The sequence below is a fragment of the Molothrus aeneus genome, chromosome Z (assembly GCF_037042795.1).
Source record: "Molothrus aeneus isolate 106 chromosome Z, BPBGC_Maene_1.0, whole genome shotgun sequence".
NCBI classification, from domain to species: domain Eukaryota; kingdom Metazoa; phylum Chordata; class Aves; order Passeriformes; family Icteridae; genus Molothrus; species Molothrus aeneus.
In genome coordinates, this window is record NC_089680.1 from 20324054 (window position 1) to 20343410 (window position 19357).

The following is a 19357-nucleotide window of genomic DNA, read 5'->3' on the forward strand; positions in this document are numbered from 1 at the left end:
GAGTTTTCCAGATTAGGTCTTATTCTGGTTTTCACATAAGCTGACAGACTGATAGATGGTCTTATTTTAACATCAGAGAAGAAAAAAATATAAGCACTTTTGACAGCTACACTAGTCTTTAATAACAACACACCAGAAACTTCACCTGGTAATGACCAAATTGTCTGAAATGTAGTGGGTTGTGATGGCCATTTTCAGTAGTCATGAACTGGAAGGAGACAAAATTCCACAGAACAATTACTGAAACTTCCACTCTATCCGTTCAGGCAATTTCCACACTGAGGGCTCTAATGAGTACAATAAAATAAAAAAAAATCTTACAGTGTACCTGGAGTCTTACAGATTAGTTACCTGAGCCTAAATAATTATCCTTAAAGGTGAGTTTCTTGCCTGAAAACCTATGGAAACATTTGCTTTTCCTGTTGAAGCCTACAGGATTTGTCCTTTGAGTAAGCAGATAAAAATACTAAGGGAAATCAGAATATGAAAGGTTAATAGAAAACCCAAGGTATGAAAGCCACAAAAGGCTCTTTTGGCTTAAATTAGAATGTGTTGCAAGTTTGGGGAGATGTATATAGAAACAAGCAAGAGAGACGTCAAATACAGATAGTAACAGGAGACAAAGGCCTGCAAAAGCACAGACTGGATACTCTCCTGTATAACCTACTCTAGGTGATCCTTTCTCAGCAGGGCAGTTGGACTAGGTGATCTCCAGAGGTCCAATGGCTTTAAATGCAATGAAATATAATGGTATGTAGTTTTAGGTAGAAATGCCTAGAAATATAATGCAATGTAATATCATGGTATGTAGTTTTAGGTAGAAATACCTAGAAAACCAAAACTGTTCAGAGAAGTACAGAATTGTGGGTTGACTCTGGCTGGATGCCAGCTGCCCACCAAAGCAACTCTATTCTTCCTCTCCTCCATGGGGCAGGGCAGAGAAAATACAACTAAAGGCTTATGAGTCAAGGAAAGGACAGGGAGAGATCTCTCACCAATTACTGTTGCTGGAAAAAGAAACTTGACTCAGAGAAGTTAGTTTCTTTATTACAAAAAAAAAAAAAAATAGTAGGAAAATAGGAAATATAACCAAATCTTAAAACACCTTCTCCCCATTCCTCCCTTCCTTGTGGACTCAATTTCACTCGTGATTTTCTCTACCTCCCACCCTCCAACAGCACAGCAAGAGGATGGGAAATAAGGGTTGTAGTCAGATCATCATACACTGTCTCTGCTGCTCCTTCTTTTTCTTGCCCTGCTCCAGCATGCAGTTCCTCCCACAGGAGACAGTCCTCCATTAACTTTGACAACCTGGATCCTTCTCCTTCATGCGGGCTGGAGGTCTTCATTAACTGCTCCAGCATGAGACCTGTCCATGGAATGCAGTCCTTCAGGAACAGACTGCTCCATCATGAGTCTCTCAAAGGGGTCACAAATTCCACCAGCAAACCTGTGCTCCTCTCTCCATAGGTCCACAGGTCCTGTCAGCTCATCTCTATACAAAGTCAGAGTCCTCTTCAGGGAGTCACCTGCTTTCACCTGAAGTCCTCCATGGGCTGCAGGTGGATTTGTACTCTACTGTAGACATCCATGAGCTGCAGAGGGACAGCCTGCCTAACGCTGATCTTCAGGCCAGGCTGCCAGGGAATCTCTGCTCTGGCACATGGAGAGCTTTCTCCCACTTCTTCTCCACCAATCTGGGTGTCTGCAAGGCAGTTTCTCTCATACATTCTCCCTCCTCTCTCTGGCTGCTGCTCCACTGCAGGTTTTCTCCACCTACTTAAATGCATTGTCTCAGAACCACTACCTCTGTGACTGATGGGCTCAGACTTGGCCAGTAGTGGGTCCATCTTGGAGCTGGCTGGTGTCGGGTCTGTTGGATGTGGGGGAAATTTCTGGCAGCATCTCACCTGCAGCCCCTTTACTACTTGCCATGCAAACCCAATAGGCAGGGCAACAGTAGTGGGGTTTTGAAAGATGAGATACTCTGAAAGCAAAGAAGAGGAGATAATAGTAATGATATGTTTATTTCTAAAAGTGTTGTTCAGATTTAACTGAAAGATTAAAGTAAGACTAAATTAGGTTGTTTGAGTCCAATTACTGTTGTGCTTTATCACACCAGCAAGCTGAAAAAGATACAGGTATGTACAGGGACCTTTACCAGCACAAACTGCAACCTGCAATGGTTGTCCTCAGCCACAGCACATTTGTTTTCCAGATTTTCTGGTCATTATTAATTCACCTCTCTCCATTAAAAAGGAGTTGTCATAGATGGAATCACAAGATTTTATTATACAAACCTGAAGGTAAATTCAGTTCCAAAATGAGTGGAAGTACACTGAAACTCCCAGATAATTGATTTTTATAATTAGAAACCTTTTTATGATCCACGACACACACAGGCACTTGCACTGAACTTGATCCATGATACACACCAGCACTTGCATTGAACTCCAAGATATATATTGCTGTTCTTTTAATGTTTTTTACATGAAAAGAATTCATAAGAAGGCAACTAAGCAAGATTATTATGGTGTTTCCTGTCCTCTCAATAGGTCTAAAAGTGAAAGCTTCTTTGAGGGGGCTTGGTTACCTTCTCAGAGAAATGCCAGGGGAATTTTAATGGCCATTAAGAATCTCAACTACAATGCAAAAGTTGATGAAATGTATTGGTCCTAGTACAGTGCCACTTCCCATCACAGCAGAATAGTCTGTTACTGTTACGTGTGTATTATGTCTATTTTCCACCTCCTTTACAAAATTTAAGTCTGTGATGTTCTCATCAAAGGAAATGATGATGGAGTTACAGAGGTCTGTGATTAAATTTGCTCAGCAGCAATCTGTAAATAACCTGCAGCATACTGTTTCCATTTTTTGTTTCACTCAGCAACCTGCAGTGAGTGTTGACTTCCAAGTACTGTTCAGCAAAAAGGAAAAGCACACAGATGACTGATTGGTCCTTGTATTTTGAAATGAAAAATGTTGAGCAGAAAGTCGTCAGAGGAAACCCCAGAAAAGAAACCAATTTCAAACCAGTGTATCTCCCCTACCTATTCACCTGCATGACTGCTGCAAATAGCCTCTGTGCTGTGCCTTGTCCTCATCACAGGTCAATGAGGAAAACTGCCATGTGTTTAGGGGAAAGATGATTGTTGAATGCATTGACATCTGCAGAGTGTGGAGGCACACCAAAATGACTGTCCATTCATGAGTGACTAGAGTCAATAATACTAGAGCCCTGCGTTTTCTTCATCTATTTTTTTCTTGCCCATAGACTGAGCTGAGTCTTTCACTGGGCTTTGACAGATCAGAGAGAACAGGGCTTCTTTTTGACACCCCTACTGTACCAGCCAGACTTTACTGTTGACAGGTGATTCAAAAACTCTACTTGTGGGCTGCAGTACAACCCTGACAATAGTGAGATAATCCAGGGACACCACAGATGAAAGTAACTTTTTAAAGGTCTCAAAATAGTGTTTCCAGACTACATGGCGTGTTTATTTTCTGAGATCTCATCATTCTTCAAGGACTGAAGAGCTGCTTCTACTCAGTGGAGCCTGGAAGGAGGAAGAATTTGGAGATCTTTCTCCCCCGCCTCTTGCAGTTTTTCATCTCTGTTCTTTGTGCATTTGTATTCATGGAATTTGTTATTGTTGCTTAACTTCCCAGAGAATTGTTGGACTGAAGCACCTCTCTTCATTTCTCTAACTAGTGCCATTTGACCTACTAGACAATTTAATCCAGCCTCCACTTTTGAATGGATTTTCTCACAAGTGGCAATCTCTAGCAGGGTCACTTTGAGAGGCAACCGCACTGTATGTTACCTTGCACCATAATGAGGGCAATTTCAAAAGGCATTCAATCAAAAGAAAGGGTGTTTTCTGCAAAAGGCTTGTGTTCTGGGTTTTCACTTGTCCTTATCGGTGGCTGAAACTATTGAAAAATCTCAATCTATGTCTTGTAATAGTCAGTTTTAATTTTTTCTTAGTACAAGCTGCAGAACAACGAGGGTACTCTTAGCAGCCACTTTAGAATTCTGTAATTTTAAGGGGACCTGAATTGCCCCTAAGGAAATGGGAGAATTCCTACTTGCTCAGAAAGTCCTGTTCAGAAAATTTCTGCTTCTTCTGACATATAAAGATAGGAAGGGATGGATGAAGCAGGAAAGCCAGGCAATTATCAGTGTACTATTCATATTAGTCTGTTTTTCATGTCACTGGAAGGCTTTGATTTGCACAGTATATCAGAAATTATATTTGCCCCTCTACCGTCACAATACCTTGTCTGTATAAGTGCTAATCAACAGTCCTTTGACATTCATGCCATAAGGCCTTGTGTCTTTTCACTACTACTGCCTTTCTTCCTCTCTTTTTATCATTTAAAGTTCACAAACAGCTGATTGATGGCTATCAAAACTCACTACCCTTAGAAAAGGTGCAGCAGGCATGGCTGCATTGCCTCCCTAGTACATGAAGGATGACACTGCTTCTGAGGAATGCCACTTGCTGCTGGGCCTCAGCCTTGCCACAGCAGAAGCAAACTCCACACAAGGACAGACAATGGCTGGCCCAAAAAGTGAGTGTACAAGCTTTCTGCTGTAGCTGACAAAAAGTGTAGCACATTTTATTAAATACTTTTGGCTATGACTCAGCTACACTGAATCTCATGGAGACCAGCAGCAGATAATGTTCTATTATTTCACTTACATATACAAAATTAATTCAAGAGGGAACATTTTATTCCATTTAGATGCTTTGGACCAGAATCCTAAAAAAATCAGGGGCAGGACTTTTTGACTTACTGTATGAGACCACTGACAAAGGAAGAAACCCCAAAAACAAACAAACAAAATCCTAGTTTATATTAAGCAGACAGTAATACCACAAAATATGTGACTATCTCAGTGAGGTAAACAATAGCTTCTTTGAATTTGACTTTTTATTTCTACCTCTATGGTACCCCATGCAGGAAGAACATCAGAGAATACTTGGTATGGAACATCTCACCTGTAACTGCTGAGATTCCTTCTTATGCTTTAGAACGAAAATATACTTTTTTAGCTTTTTTTTAACTTAATAAAGGTCAACAGAGTCCATTTTCCAATCACCATTTTTTTCTAAAGACAAATAGTTACAGAAAGTGGGATATATATTTCCTTGAGGAAGTGGACTGGAAACGTCTGGGACTTGATATGTATGAAATTAAGTTGCAGTTTCAAGATTCTTTGCAGGGTTAAACATGTTAGAAATTTTGTGCTTTTTAATATAAAATAAAATTCTGATAGCATTGATGAAAATAAGAAATTAAACCATGGTATATATTCTTTGCATCCAGCTAATCCTAATTTACATAAAATAACAGGATTATAAACCAGATTTGCTGCATCTGCTTAGCAATTATGGTAACACTCCCGAGAAAATAAATTGAGCTAATAATAGTTCTGAAGATGTTCAGTTAAAACTGAGCATGTTAGAATTTTTTTAAGGAAGTGTTTAAAAGTGAGGAATGAATAAAATGAACTTTCAGATGTGAAAATCAATTGAATTCCTCAGGCATCCAGGCAGTTTGGCATGAAATTATCTTGCTTTCAGAAGCAAAAAGATTCATGTTCATATGAGATTTCCTGTAGTTATTTCTACTTGTGTTATTCTACCTTCTACTTGTTTCATTTATGAAAATGAACACACTTTTCTTTTCACTCCATGATAAATATACTTACAGAATTATTTACATTGGAAAAGATTTTAAGATCATTAAGTCCAACCATTAACCTCATTCTGCCAGGGCCACTACAAAACCATGTTCCTGGGTGTCTCATCTGCACAGTTATTAAATGTCTCCAGGGCTGGAGACTCAATCACTTTCCTGGGAAGTCTGATTCAATGCTTGACAGGCTTTTCAGTGAAGAAATTTTTCCTTAACCAATCTAAACTTCTGGTGCAACATGACACAATTTCCTCTCAGCTTATTGTGTTGAGACTGACCTCCTCCTCTATACAATCTCCTTTCAGGTAGTTAGAGAGATAGCAATAATGTCTTCTCCAACCTTTTCTCTTTTCTCAGGCCAAACAACCCCTACTTCCCATAAGACTTGTGCTCTAGTCCTTTCACCAGCTTCATTGTCCTTCTCTGGACACACCCCAACATGTAGATGCCTTTCTTGCAGTGAGTGGCCCGAAACAGAACACAGTAAACAGGTAGACAGAATGACAATTGCAGATAAGACCCCCCCACCCACCCAAAGATTGGAAGAGAATGACACCTAGAGATACAGGGCTCACATGGTTCCATCTAGCACTGCAGAAGCTGACACGTTAACAAAGATTCAGTCCAACAGTTCTCAGCAGCGTCGTTGTGTAGGTTGTGATGAGGCAAGGACAAACTTTGGTGCAGACCAGAAGAAATATAACTATCCTTTATGTTCTTTCAGACTTACAGACAAGAACATGGACAAATCAAGTAACTGATGACTGATTATTTTTATAGAGATGGACTGTTTTCAGAGGTACATAGTAAAAGGATAAGAAGCCATGAACAAATCTGTATTGAGGGAATTTCTGATTAGATACAACAAAAAAAAGCCACAGTAAGGGTGGTCAAGTGTCAGAACAGGTTGCTCAAATCAGCTGGAATGTCTTTGGAGCTACTCCAAATGGAGTACTCGACAACTGGAGCCACCTGATCTGTCCTCAGAGTTGGTTTTGCTTTGAGCTGGATATCAGACCAGATAACTTTATATATTCAATAATTTTTCAATTGCAAAAGCTATGCATTCTTGAGTGTCTTGACAACAGGGAAGCACATGGTACAGCCAATTCATTGGAGTCTTACTAGGAATACCCTTTTGTTTCCAGTATTTCAGAAAAGGGCAAGATGTTTTTTAAATAAGTTCAAGTAACTGGGTACTCAAAGATGACATATGCAATCTGAAGAACACCATATTGACATATTGATTAATGTAATGGAGCCTCTGGAGAAACCCATGTGTAAAAAACAAATAATTCCTAACATTTCTTCAGTCATAAATACAAATGTCTGGCCTCAAGAAAAGATAAGGAAACAATGCAAACCATGATAAACAGATTTAGGTGTACCCACTGAAGACCTAAGATAGAGACTCTTGATCCCAGAAAGCTTACCAGTGGCATGTTCCCACAGTGCCCAAGTTTTCATCCATCACAATCTTTATAAGGAATGCTAGAAGGAATCTGGAAAGCTCAGCACCAAAGGATTTGAGTCAACAGTCTTTTCAGTCATGCTGAGGAGCTGTTGAAAGACTATCTGAATTGTCATACTGTGCTGCTTCTGCTTCATGGACACACATGGAACATGGTGGTAAGCACCCCTACAGTTTCATAGTGAGATCCATCACACACCAGTTCAGATCAAAAACTCTGAATAGATCTGAATAAGATCAGACCCCAGATCTCTGAATACAAGGTTTCTATATTAGGTAAAAAATTTTATTTATCTATTTAGAATTGGCAGTCATTGGCAGTCATGGCATCACAGGAGTCATAGTTTATCAAGGGTGACAGAGTGACAATTTCCCATTATAGAGAAAGTTCTACCCATGAACACATGATGTTCTGTGTGGGTAGATGGATAATACAAATGTCCATGTAAGCAGGTACATATGGCTAGAGGACCAGACTTTTCTGACATAGCTCTCTTTACTCCTTTACCTTTGATATTTTTGGAGGTGACTATTCTATTTTCACCTGCCTTGTAAAATTATAATACCCATGGCAACCACAACTGAAATGGCACATCTCAGAGTTTGCAGGGTTTCATCACCCTGGGAAGCATCCACATGAATAATCAGCATGAATTTAGCTTCAGACTGTGATGTATTATTCAAGCAAAATAGCTTGTCAGTTACTTCCAGTGGATCAGAGGCTCTTTTTCAAACTTCTACCTCCTTTTTAAAGGGTATCACTTACACAGAAATCTTATTCCCCATGGTTTCACAGTGTTTTTGGACAAAGGGATATTTATATGTATGTTCAATGTATGCATATGTATATATGGGGGGGTTAAGTGTATATCTTATATATTGCTATATAGGCATCGGGAGCTCAGGAATTAAATGTGCATATAATGAAGATACAATAGCTACTTCGACTCAGTGCTCAAGACTACTAGATTTGTCTCCCTGTCCACCTGTCCTGGTTCCATCTGGGATAGAGTTCTTTTTCTTCCTAGTAAGTGGTACAGTGGTGTGTTTTGGATTTAGTATGAGCATAATGTTGATAACACTGATTTTTTTTGCTAAGTAGCACTTAATATTTAAGTCAAAGACTTTTTGCTGTCTCATGCCCTGCTAGTAAGTTCTTGTGAGGGAACACAGCTGAAACAGGTGACCTGAATTTAGCCAAAGGGATATTCCTTACCATGGAAAGTTGTGTGTGGTATATAAACACAATTAATTGCCTGGAAAGTGGCTGACTGACATTTGGGAGCACACTCTTCATCAGCCACTGGTTTGTGAGCAATTTTATTATTCATCACTTGTTTCTCTTGGACTCTGTTACATCATGATGAAGATGATGATGATGATTATCATTCTTTTCATTATTACTGTTTCATCATCATCATCATCATCATCATCATCATCATCATCATCACTATTATTATTGGTTTTGGTTGGTTTGTTTCAATTATTCAATTGTTCTTATCTCAACCCATGAGGCTTACCTTTCTTTCCATATCCTTCTTCCCTTCGTGGGGGTATGTGGGAAATGATCAGCAGCTCCATGGTACTTAATTACCAGCTGGAGTTAAACCATGGCACCACTTCTTTCCCTGTGTGAAGCTGGGTGATAGCAGTCCTATTGCTGTTGGTTGACTTTATTCAGCTGTGGTATTTTTGAAGTGTAGCAGCATAGCTATTGTCATCTTGGGAGCTGTAAGGAGCCTTGATATGACACTTGTTTGTTGATAAGAGAGGAGGTCAGTAAGTGTCAAAAGTGGGGTTCTTTTTCTAGTTTGTCTCACTATTAGGTTTCATGCTCAGACTAGAACTACTGCCTTTAGCAAGGAATAAAGCAATAAATGGGGATCTCTTTTCATGTTTACTCAATATATGTGCTGAACTCCTGGGTAGTGCTTGCTGCTCATCCTGGAATAGCTATCATAGGTACCTGCTATGACTGAGAGTATTCTCATGCACTGAGCATTTGCAGACTTAGGTACATTTAGATGTGCACTCTTTTACATCACATTGTACTGTTAAAATTTTTGTCTATAATTATATTTTGTGTACTGAATTAGACGTGGTCACACCAGCTAGTCACCTTTATGCAAATCCTTCCTGCCTTTTTGACAGTCCACTGTCAGAGTTTATTTATTCTCTTCTTATCATTGGTGGCAGTCCAAGTAAAGGCTGTTATCAGGGATTATTTGACTTTGTTTTCTCAATGGAGGAATAATGTTCTGAGGATATTTTTCCTGCTCAAAACTCCCCTTTGTTGGGGATAGTTTTCCTTCAACAGCAGAGATAATATGATAACAGAATAATAGAAATAGAAAAGAAAATGCTATTGTCATATCTGACATTTTCAGCAAAAGAAATAGAGTCTGCAACAGAAAGTAGGTATTTTGCTACTTCCTTCTCTTCTTCAGTCTATTCTTGTGAACTGCAATGTCCACAGTCCTGTAACAGAAATATTTGAAGTCTGGTGGTAGCAAATGTAAGGCCAGATGACCCACTGTTTCTTTTCCATCTTCACATCCTGAAACAATATAAAGAAATAATGGAGAGAAAAGCAGAGTGCGGGGAAAGGCAGCTACCTATCCAGTACTAACACATTAAAAAAAAAAAAAAAAAAAGAGACACCATCAACATCAAAGTCCGTAAAATGCTATTGGTTATGTTTTGGGTTACCTTATATTTAGTGGCTTAAAATTCACTAAAAATCAGATATGTAAGAAAGGCTTTTTCCTCAAACTTTGCAAATAATTCCATGCTAGAGAAGCCCAAACAAAATATTTGATTTTATGACAGACTTCTTTTAATAATCAAATAACTCCAACCATGGATAGCTCATTCTCAGAGACAATAAAATATTCTTTACCTCAGGACAGTTAATTGAATTAATACTGAAATTTTAACTCATGTAGCTTTTTGTCTGTCTTGTACTTGGGAGAAAGACACTGTGGATAAGCTGCCCCAAAACTGTCTAAACCATGAAGCACTCAGAGATAAGTAGTTCTCAGTACTCAGAGAAAAAAATACTTTGTCTTCTTTTTTTGAGAAGACATGATACAAATGCATTTTTTTTGGGAGAAACACCATTTTACTTTCTCCAGTTTCTTCCTTTTGGTACAGCTGACTAGAAGGAAACTATTTGTAGAAGTATTTTCATCTGGCAGTTGGGGGTAGAGTGCATACCTTCTCCTCTCCGTTGCTGAGTAGTCATACTGTTAAACCTCATTGTTCATCTTCACCTGAAGCAGTACAGCAAACACAGGTAGAGAAGTCACAGAACCACAGGATAGTCTTAGTTAGGGGTCCACAGCAGTAATCAAGCCCAACACTTAGGTGAACCAAATTATCTTTACAAGTCCCCCACTACAACCTACTCTCTAAACTAGAAAGAGATAGATTTGATGAGTGGACTGTTAAATGGATAAGGAACTTATTGGAGAGACACATCCAGAGGGTAATGGTCAATGGCTCAGCATCCCAAGGGACATCAAGTGATGTTCCTCAGGGGACCATATTGGGACCAGTGTTATTTAATATCTTCCTTAATGACGAGGTGAAAAGATCAAGTCCACCCTTAGCAAATTTGCTGATGACACCAAGTGGTCCAGTTGCCACACCCAAGGGACAGGATGCCATCCAGAGAGTCCTGGACAAGCTCAAGGAATGGGCCCATGAAAATCTCTGAGGTTTAACAAGACCAAGTTCAAAGTCAGGGAAACCCCCAGTACCAGTACAAGCTGTGGGATGAACAGATGGAGAGCAGCCCTGCGGAGAAGGACTTGGGGCTGCTGGTGGATGGGAGGCTGGACATGACCCAGCCATGGGCACTCACAGCCAGAAAGTCAAACGTGTCCTGGGCTGCATCCAAAGCAGCGTGGGCAGCAGGGCCAGGGAGGGGATTCTGCCCCTCTGCTCTGCTCTGCTCTGGTGAGAGCCCACCTGGAACCCTGCATCCAGCTCTGGGGTCCCAGCACAGGAAGGACATGGAACTGATGGAGCATGTCCAGAGGAGTGTCACAAACATGATTAGAGGGAAGGAGTACCTCTCCTGTGAGGAAAGGCTGAGAGAATTGAGATTGCTCAGCCTGGAGATGAGAAGGTTTTGAGGTGACCTAATCACAACCTTCCAGAACCTGAAGGGAGCCTACAAGAAAGATGGAAAGAGACTTTTTGCAAGAGTGTGTATTGACAGGACAAAGGGAAAGGACTTTAAATGAAAGATGGTAAGTTTAATTTATATATTAGGAAGAAATTCTTTGCTGTGAGGTTTGTGGATGCCCCATCCCTGGAAATGTTCAAGAACATTTTGGATGAGGCTCTGAGCAACCTGGTCTAGTGAAGGATGCCCCTGCCTTTGGCAGGGGGTTGGAACTTAAACTGATGTTTAAGGTCCACTGCAATCCAAACATTCTATGATATATTATAAAAAAGTCAAAATACATTTTGAGTGTAATGTATAGTATTTTTAATCAATTTCAGAAGCAAACCACTCCCAGTACTGCTTGTCAATTTAGCACCTACATAATGACCTAATGAACACTGATTGATAAGTAGTCTTGTAGCATAGACATCACTCCCAGCTGCAGGATTTCTTTAATAGAAATACACTTACAAATTACTGAAAATTCAAAATTCATAAAATCTGATAGCACTTGTCTATTTATAACTTAAAATGTATTATTATTCTCTAGCAATCTCTATGTGGGGCTACCAATAATATCCACAGCAGCTCTATGCCAAAAGCAGTATCACTTGCTGTCCTCCTTGCCAGCTGTAATATTTAATTATGTGACCTCAATTAACCAGCCTTAGATGTGAAGGAACTTCATGTCCTTTCAATATCTGGGATTCTCATATCACCTGTGTAAACCCCATTTTTTTGTGGCCTGCATCACAGCTATTTGATCTTCCTTTCTACTTTCTGAATTTAATTATAATTGTTTAAAACTGTCTTTATTCAACCATTGGATCTAAGAATACTTACACTCCTCTACTATCAAGCTGTCTGTTTTCCATGGAAAGCTAAGGTTAGCAGAAGTAACAACCCCCTTAATGGAGGCAAAAGGACTTTGCGCAGTGAGATTCCTCTCTCTCTCCTGCCACATTTCCAAGATCAAGGAAACTCCAACAATTATTTTGCTCAGGGTGTCAGGGGGAACCCTGTAAAATTTCCCATCTATCAGTACTTGCAAATTGAGTTTAATCTGCTTTATGTTGTAATGATTATCAGAACAGAAAATATCAAAACTTGCCCTGTTTAGCCACAGAAGAAATGATGGTTTTGTGGTTTTGTTTTTGCCTTGAAAAACCCTTTGTTATTCCTTCATGAAACATAAGATAAAGGGTATTTTTTTTCTGGCAGCTGCTTTTATCAATACTTAAATAAGAAGTTAAAGGAACAAAAATTACTCTTAAAGGGCAGCAAAAGATTAATACTGTGGCTTTAGGACAATTAGTTGTGGTTTCATGATGTCCAAATGATAAAAAAAAGAAAAACTTATAAATTACCTCTTGGCTGTTGGAATTGTGGATTTTAACAGATATGCTTCTAAAGCATTATTACAATGCCACGGTAGAGTACTAGTAAATCATTATTACTCTGTAGTAGAAGGGGAAAAACTGGGAGTATGAAGCAACATTCAATCTTTTATTTTGAAGAGCATTAATTTTATGGCCATCACCCTGACTTACTGGTATCTTTGAGAAACTGCTATTGCATGAACTGAATATCTGTATTTCTAGCTAAAATCAAAAAGCAGTTCAACTCTTTTGCCAAATATTTTCTTAGCACCAACCAGGAAATACTTTGCTAAATTCAAATTTTGCAAGTTATGTCTTATTCTTCTCAGTACTCTCTGGCAAAGTGCATGACATACTTTGCAACCGAGGACAGATCAACTCTGCACATAACAATTTTTCATAGGCTATAGAGGTTTATGTTCCCTCATGCCACGAGTGTGTGATCCCTCTTCAGAGACTTGCCCAACTGATGTGAGTCACAATTCAACTTCTTCTATAGCATACTATAGCTGAGGTGCATTTTTGAACTAAAACCCTCATCTGACTGCAAAAACCCTCATCTGACCCTATATCTCCCCTGAGAATGGACCAAGATCTGAACCCAGGGTACAACACTGATTTTTCCATTTAAAAGCTATTCACAAGGATTTTATCTTTAAAGATTGGAAGGATATAGTCACTAATTGAATACTTTTTGGACATATGTGTGAATGTGCCACATATAAACAGAATTTACATCGCAAATTTGACTAGGCGCTCATCAACTGCTAGAGACGTCATAGAAGTGTATTGGATTGCTTTTTTTTAAATGCCAATTATTGTTACATTTCTTCCTCTGAACAACATTTCACACACTACATTTTCCTGTGCTTTAGCTCTGTGTTTTTCAACTAGCATGTAATTCACTGAGTGAAAAATGTTTAAGAGCTCTGCTCTGTAATTATCTTCATCCTTGCAGCATTTTAAAAGAGGTCTTTTATTTTTCTCCTGTTGATTGAGCATCACATTTGCAAAAATGTGTTGGCCTATTGCACAGAAGAGTTAACTCAGTAAATTCAGCAAATACGGTTTGGAGACTATGTAGCTGTAAATCTCCAAGAAAACAGGATTCAGAAACTGCAATAATTCTAGCACAAGTTTCAGTTAAGAAAAGATTCCAAGTTAGGATTTGGTGTGGAGGGAATTAGAGATGTTTTTCATCATTCTCTGTATTAATACAGAAGTGAGGAACTGGGGCTAACTCCAGATTGCTTTTAGGTGTTTGCAAAAGAGATGTCAAAAAATACTTGAAGCTCTTCATTTTCTGGGGTTTTTTTGAGAAACATATGTCCCAATTATTTTAGATTTGAATGTATGATGGTATTTTTAAAGCTCCACAGGAAGTCTGAACTTTTTTCCTCAAAATAACAGTATATAATGAAAGCATATCTGTAAATATTCATAATTTTCCTGTTGAGGATTTCAAAGGCATTGTTATGATTTTAATAAAATATTAATTTCTGCTGATGTTTAGAATGGTTTCTTCCAATTTCAGAAATGTTTTCACTAGATTTTTAATGCAGAGTTAGGAAAAATACAAATTTTTAATTAAATTGCTATTATGGCAGGATTTGCAATGCGCCTTTCAAGACACTTCATTTTATGGATTGCTATTAAATGTAATTAATTGCTTCAATTGTGTACTACCATGCAAATGCACATGGACTTACACACATGTTTATATACACATGCATGTAAGTAAATATTTATGCTCTAGAAACACATACCTGGGCAAGGGAGATACAGTCACTGCAAAACTTTGTTTCAAAATTCTGTTTTATAATATTTTCAAAGTTCTAGATGGAAATGCCATTCTCTGTCATAGCTTTTTTCCTACTGTTTCTATTTCACTATCCTTTCTTAAAGCATGAGTAAGGCAGTTGTAAGATATTTGCATGATAACATATACACATGGTGAAATCAAAGTTTAAGGCTCTTTGTACAGCTATGTCTGACTTTAACAACTTTGGCCTTTTATTTCCTAAGTCTTTCCATCTTTGGAAATTTTCTGCATGCCTCAGTTTCCTACCTTCTGTGGCTATTTTCCTAAAAGCAATCAGAGTAAATTCCTCAGGTTGTGCTGGTCATGGCAGTAGGGAGATGGCAGGTATTACCACTCTCGATTCATCTATTTCTGGTAGTCAAAGCAGAGGTTTCAAAGGAGTGAACATCGGGTTCATGTGAGGTTTTCCTCCTCTACTGAGAAAGAAAGGATCTATCAATATTCACCTGTGTGTCTGCAATGCCGTGTGGAAAGATCATTTGCAGTATTTCAAATATCCAGATACCCATAAATGGCTTTCTGGAAAACCACGGTATTAGTAAAGGCTGCTACTTTCAGAGTTTGGCTAGATGAGGTCTAAAGGACAGAAACACACAGGCAGAGATCACCCACACCCTGGTAAAGCTTAAGTTTGCAGTTACCTAGCTTGAGCAACAAAACCTGCCTTCACAGGGCCTTAACCTTTGCATTGTAAATGTTGTGCATCAGAAAAAGAGAAAGCAGAACTATTAAGAGCATGTAAGAGTCAGGACTGAAGTTCCTGTCCTCAAAGCCTCATCCCTAGCCATGACAATTCCTCCATTTTCCCTTCATTTGGAATGGACACAAATATTTTTGTCCTTAGTCTTCCAGCCACCAGAATTAAAGCTGTAAGAACAGGCAAGACTGACAAATACCTGCTCCTATCTCTACCACCTCTGTACTGTACTTCACGCTACTTCTCCTGACTTTTATTATCCCAAACATTGTAATGTTAAAATTGTTGATTTTTTTTTAATGGAGTAATTGTTAAGATTTTGATAAATTACAGTGGGTGTTATTTTTGATAATTTAACATAATGGATGCAGCCTTTTCACTAAAGTAGCAATTAAGCCATCACTGTTCCCTGGCCTATACAAATTTATTGTGTTTCAGTTTATTGCTCTTACCTTCAGAACCATTTTGCCACAAATCTGACACCAAAGTCAGAAATCATGCAGAGAAAACTGGTAGAAAAAGAAAGGTTATTAACTGAAACTCTTATTTTGTAGAATGTTCCACTGGTATTTAAACAGTTGCAATTAGCTTTGCATCTAAAACACTGTTTTCCCCTGCAATCATTGTTGCTGCAGGTACATGTCTGTTTCAGTCTATTTGCACTCTGAATAAGGAATATGCACAAGGGCATACAACCAGAATAATCTGTCTTTAATGTGCTTCAGCTGCATTGCTTATCTTTTAATTCTTGGCTTGATTATGAGCAATATTTGTAAAAGACTCCCATATTTATGTCATGCCACCTCTTCTTTTTCATAGAAGCCAATGTACTGATGTAAAAACAACTTCCATTACAAATTATTGTTGTTCTGGTTATGGTATGGTTATTTATTATTTTTAAAAATTTCATTGCTGTGGCTGCTGCTATCAATATGTCATAGAATCATAGACTCACAGACTGGCCTGCATTGGAAGAGACCTTGAAGATCAGATTGTTCCATCCCCTCTGCTATGTACAGGGACATATTTTACTAGACCAGGATGGGGCTGCTGGCCCTGCTGCCCAGGCTGCTTTGGATGCAGCCCAGGACATGTTTGGTTCTCTGGGCTGTGAGTGCCCATGGTTGCCTCATGTCCAGCCTCTAAGTCATGAGTGCTTCCCAGTCCTTCTCAGCAGAATATGTTCATCCAACAGCCAGTGTTGGTACCAAGGATTGCCCCAAGGCAGAGGCAGCACTTCATACCTGGTCTTGTTAAACCTCTTAAGATTTCCATGGGCCCATTCCTCAAGCTTGTTCAGGTCTCTCTGGATGACATCTCGTCCTTCAGTGTGTCAACCACATCATCCAGCTTGGTGTCATCAGCAAATTTGCTAAGGTTGCACTTGACCCCTTTGTCCATGCCATTAATGAAGATATTAAAAATATTGGTCCCAGTATGCACCCCCAAGGGACACCACTTGTCACTGATATGACCCCTGAGACATTGACCCCTACCCTCTAGATATGACTGTCTAACTATCTTCTTATCCATCAAATCCATCTGTCTCCAATTTAGTGAGAAGTATATTGTGGGACCTATGTCAAAGGCCTTACAGAAGTCCAGACAAATGACACCTGTAGCCCTTCCTTTGTCCAGTGATGGAGTCACTCCATTGTAGAAAGTCACCAGGTTGGTCAGGCAGGATTTGTCTTTGGTGAAGTTGTGCTGGCTGTCCTGAATCACTCCCCTGTCCTCCATGTGCTTTAACATAATTTCTGGGATGTTGCCTCTACTTCGAGGCATGACGGCCTGGATTGGGAACGGCACGGTGGCAACCCCTTTGCCACTTGGTCCAAGTACTCACATTCACCAATGTGGTGGACAGTAAATGGCATTTATTAACAGTTAGACAGGGTCATTTATAGCAGGGGTTAACAGTCAACAACACGCGGGGCTAAGTAATGGTAAAGGGGGGGGGGGTTCTCTCTGCCCGTAACAACATGAGACCTTGCGGCCGGTCCCTAATCTCCCACAGTTCCCCCCCCTTTTATGATTAATTAAAAACATAGAAAGTATAAAGATTATAAAAACATAAAGGCTAGCAAATACGTGGTAAAAAACTGACAACTGGTAAAAACAATGCAACATTTCCGTAACAAGCTCATCTCAAAGCAACTGTAAGTGTTTAACAAACAAAATGTTAACTCTTTCTGATTGGTTTTTAATGAACATTGCTAACTTGTTTAAAATGTAAGGCCCAAAATCAATGCCAGGAGCATCACAGCGAGAAGGCCTAATAAGGTGGAACCAAGGGCGGCTAGTCATGGGGACTGACCGAACCATGACTCAAAATATCTTTGCAGGGCTTCTTCCTCAGTTTTTTGGCACTTTTGCAGAGGCTTCTCCCTGTTGATGCCTGGGACGTAAAATGCAACTGGAGGAGCCCCATCTGGATGGAGCAGGATGCTGAAGAATGTGTCCTGATGTGAAAATAAAACATTGATCTGCTCTGTTTCAGTCATAGGGAAATGTAAGATAACAGCAATTAGAAATCAATCAGATAACACACATAACTAATAACACATCTGAAACCATACAATTACTGATGACTACACTGAACTATCATCCCAGAGTCTGCGACAGCTGATGAACCTTAAAACAAGAGAGAACTGGAGAACTGATGTCTGGATTCATGTTTCTCCAAACTCCTTTTGAAAACAGGCTCAGCTGTCATATATGGTCAAATTGCCAAGCCAAAAGGACTTGAATACTTTTTGATGCAGAAAACCTCTGGGCTGATTGGCAATCATTCCATTCAAGTACAGCTAGAACTTGGCCAGAGCTCGAACTCTAATTGATGGACATCACTTACATTTTAAAGCAAGACTCTCAAAAACAGCAATTATGAATAGGAAACTTTAGGATGAAAGATCAATCAAACCATTATACAATTGAATCCCTCCGTAACTTTGAACCATGACTGAACCCATTCCTGCTGAGCCTCTCTCCCAGTCCTTCTCTGTGCCAGTCTTTCTTTCAGTTCGGCCATAGAGTTTCTCACGACCCTGGTATGGTCTGCTGCCGGGCTGCTCGACAATTTGTGGCAGCCTTCAGGAAGTGGGGTATACGAGTTGCAAGGGCATCTAAGGATTCAGTCCTGCAAAATAAACTTCACAAGTTTCATCACTTTTGCCCTGAAGGTCCAGTTTGACAGACTTAAGCGGGCACCATTTAATTTTACCATTTTTCTTAACGCCAGCATACCCTCGCCCTGTGAGTACCAGTCTCCAACCCTGTTCCCATTCTCCTAGTTCATTTTTAATTATGACCTGTGGGCCTTCCTCTAGTGCTTGGGTGGCCCAGTGTCTCTGGGCAGGGCTTTTTGTCTCATCTCCCCTAGGGAACTGATTTAATGCCAGCAGGGTAGTTGCTAGGATACGCGCTTGGTCTTTCAGGGAAATGGAATTAGTAAAACCCTCTGTTTTTGCCAACACCTCCAATTTAGGTTTCAAAGTTTGGTTTTCCCGTTCAACAATGGCCTGCCTGGTGCTATTGTATGGAATGCCATGTACTAAAGTGATACCCCATTTTGAAACAAATGCTTGGATCGATTTTGAGATAAAATTTGTGCCATTGTCCCTTTTGATCTGCCTCAGAACACCAAGCCATGCCATGGCCGTTAACCAATGTTGGATGGTTGCTTTGGAGTCTGCTTTTTGATGTTGCATGGCCACAATCACTCCACTATAGGTATCCACAGTCACCACAAGCCATGCTCGGGGTTTTAGCAGCTGACACAATGTAAAGTCTGTCTGCCATATTTCTGTGGCTTTGAGGCCTCTAGGGTTGACGCCACTGGACCACAGTGGTGATTTTTGGCAGTGGGGACATGAGGCGACGATGTGCTTCGCATCAACAGCTGAGATCCCACATTTCCTTGCAAGTGCTTTAGCTCCGATTTGAAGGGATTCATGTAGTTGGCGGGCATCTCTCAGGGTCCACAGCCCTCTTGTGGCAGCATCTGCCTTGTCATTGCCGATCTGAAAGACTCCCTTAACTGGATTGTGGCTGTTGACATGGATGATAGACACGGTGCCTTTTTGCGAACAAAGTGCCTCTTCCAGCA